Here is a 3,704-nt window from a genome sequence, read left to right as displayed (position 1 = left end):
GTGAAGAATTTAACTGTACTCAAAAGATATATAAATCATTGTAAAAAATAGAAGGAAATAGACTTACTTTTCAAAAATAAAAAATAAAAAATAAGATAGTTACTAAATGACACCTTAAAGATTTTAATTTTTAACATTAAAAGAAAAAATAGGTGTTATTGGACCTAGACCTATTTTTGTACCTACCGCAATAAAATAAAATAAAATAACTAAACTTGTATTTAAAATTTTTATATTAAAAATTAGACTGACTAAATATTTTTTAAGGTGTAATTTTAAAACATCAAAAAAGTTGTATTTTGGATTTTTTTATTAAGTTAAATTTTTTTTATCATATTGATTGTTCTCATGGTATTAAATTTTCGTTGATATACCAATATTTCTATTAATATTTATAGATTTCTATAAGTTCGACATCTACATGAGAGATAAATCAATTTTCTATTATATTATAGAAAATGTTATGAAAGCAAAAGCACATGAAACTAAAAGCATAACATATACATTAAAGATATGAGCCCAACGGATTCACATTGTCTCCTTAAGACAAATTTGCTCACCCTAGTACCTGAGTTTAGAGAGTAATTGTCTCCTAGGATAGAACATATCACCTTTCTTATGGATATAGCACCCCGTCCACAAGATCAACGAACTAAACTTTGTGGATATACCGAACTTGCACAAATTTATAAAAAGAAAGGAAAGTTTTATGATAGAAAATGCTTATGGAAAAAATTAAGAAAATAAATTGAAGAAATGACATATTTATAGCTTAATTTGTGTCCATTCGAATAGTTGTGTCCTTTCTTCAATTTGGTTATTTATGAAAGGAGGCAACTATTTATCAAAGAATACAACTTATGAAATTGAAAAGATGTAACTGTTGGATTTTATATCCTAAAATTCGTGGTTGGTAAACAATAAAACTAATTTATGAAAATTCAATAAACTGTTATTGACTATATGTATTGCTTATTTTGTTTTAGAAATCCAATAAACTAAAAAGATCCATGACTATTACATGAGTACTTGAACTTTATGTGGAGACATAAAAGTGGAACAGGTTCGAGTAAATAGTCAAAAAGATCTATAGTATATGAATAAGGTTAGATATCTTACTCTAGTAACACTATCGGATGTGGCCCACTCTGTAGTTGTTACAAAGAGTTGTAAAGTGCTACAGACGATGTGATCCTAATTTGTACATGTTATGATATGAAGAGTGAGGGCGTTTTGTGCAATAGGTTTGTACAAGATCGGACCACGAAATCAGTCATTCTTACTTTATAACGTCATTTACTGTTTAAGACTGACTATTTCAAAGCGATGACCTAGGTAACTTGATCTTAATCCTGAACTAACTATGAACTCCTGTTTATTCAGGATTATCCTTAGATTTGCATAAGTGAGGGTTGACTCAATAACGCTGTTCAATAAACCTCCATTTCAGGGGTAAGATCGGATAGATAGCTGGGGACATAGGATGTAAGATGGAACTCACTCCTACCCATTTTCAAGGATATTAGAGAGGTTGTTCCCTTAAGTGCTGACTCCGGGTCTTGAACAAGGGACCCCACCATCTCATTGGCCCGAGAGGGACTCAGTTTGTTGATCGGATCACAAATAAATTATTCATTAGAGAATCAGTGAGACTTAAGGAACAAGAGGTAATCTCGGGGGTAAAATAGACATTTGACCCAACCATTATTACGAACAACCTGTGAAGGGTTAACTTACTAATCGTGGTTATATCGAGTGGACATAATATATCTACAATGAGGGGAGTGCAACTATGGGCTTTGGTGGAGTGATCCATTAGTTAAACGAATGAGGGTTAATTCGGTATAAAGAACAATTAACCTCGGATCATTGGAGCCCATGATCTGTAGGTCTACAAGGTATCCCTACTAGCTCATAAATGGATTATCTATAAAGTAGCGTGATAAGTTATTTTGAAATGTTCAAATTAGAATTAAGGGAATTATTAATTATATGAAACATAATTACGCGTTTAATTTTGGAATTAAACGAAATTGGAGAATCAATTAATATTTAAATATGATTTAAATATTAAATTCATGAATAGGGATTCATGAAGAGGTGGAATTTATGTAAAATTAATTTAATATTAAATTAATTAATCAATTAATTATTATTATTTTTATTAGAAAATTAATTTGTAAAATTAATAAATGTTTTCAGTTTTGAAAAACAAAATTCCACTCACCTACCAAGTAACTCACTTAACATCCACTTGATTTTGCTTCAATCTTCCAGGCATGAGTTGCACCTCATGCAACCTTCTTCTATGCATGATTGTCATGCAATAAATAGAAAAGATGGAAGTGGGAATCAGGCATGCATCAGTTGAATTTTTACAGAAAAATTAGAGTTGAAGAAGGTGTTCTTCAAGTGGGAGCATTAATGAGTTCTTCTCCAAATTTCCTTTATTCAAGCTTATTTTGACTCCCACAACTCAATCTAAAGCTCCAAGAGAATAGTAGGGAAGATCTTGAGGTGGTTCACAACGAGATTTGTAGAAGATTTGCAACTGAATTTGAGATTAAAGAGGATCTAAAAAGATATTACTTGAAACCCTCTTATTATTGTATGAGCATGCTTAATTTATAGCCAAAATTGATGAATTAGAATGTTTATTGATCCTTGTTGCTTCCACTGCATGCTGATATATTCCTATAATAACATTACATGAAGAGTTACATACCATTTATTTCAACATTCCCCCCCATAAATGGTAAGTTGACAAATTAAGATAGAAGGTACAGGAAAATGTTTGGTATTTCCCAATGAAAAACTTGCATCAAGATAAGTAGTAAACACTTTGAACTTTCCCTAATGAACATCAATCGAGTTTACTTAGCTAATTAGTGGACTTGATGCCTTGAATTGTCAGCCGTTCTAGAGTAAGTTAAGACAAATGAAGTCACACAGTTTCTCATTATAACAAAGTTGTTAGGTCTTATGTCTTAAAACTTATGGTTTGTAAACATAAACTCATTCTATAAATCAATGAAGTTGTTATTGAAGTTTGATTCAATGAATTTGTATTGAATATATGAATTGTTTATTTCGTTTTAGAAATAAATCTAATAAACTAAAAGATCCATGAATATTAATTGAGTACTTGAACTTTATTTAAGAGTGAATCAGGTTCGAGTAAATAGTTTAAATGATCTATAGTATATGAATAAGGTTGGGTGCCTTATTCTGGTAACACTATCGAATGCGACCTATTCTGTAGTTGTTACAAGGAGTTGTAAAGTGCTACAGATGAAGTGATCCTAATTCGTACATGTAGTGACATGAGGAGTGGGGGCGTCTTGTGCAATGAGTTTGCGTAAGATCGGACCAAGAAATAAGTCACTCTTACTTTATAACATTGTTTACTGTTTAATACTGACTATTTCAAAACGATGACCTAGGTAACTTAACCTGAATCCTGAGCTAACTATGAACTTCTGTTTCTTCGGGATTATCCTTAAATTTGCATAGGTGAGGGTTGGCTCAACAGTGTTGGCTCAATAAGCCTTCCATTTCAAGGGTAAGACCGGGTAGATAGCTGGGGACATAGGATGCAAGATGGAATTGACTCCTACCCGCTTTGAGGGATAGTAGAGAGTTCAATCCCTTAAGTGCTGACTTCGGGTCTTGAACAAGGGACCCCACCCTCTCATTGGCTCGAG

The sequence above is a fragment of the Benincasa hispida genome, chromosome 1 (genome assembly GCF_027475165.1).
Source record: "Benincasa hispida cultivar pf3 chromosome 1, pf3_genome.v1.1, whole genome shotgun sequence".
NCBI classification, from domain to species: domain Eukaryota; kingdom Viridiplantae; phylum Streptophyta; class Magnoliopsida; order Cucurbitales; family Cucurbitaceae; genus Benincasa; species Benincasa hispida.
The sequence above is the reverse complement of the archived record's forward strand: the minus strand, read 5'-3'. Positions refer to the sequence as shown.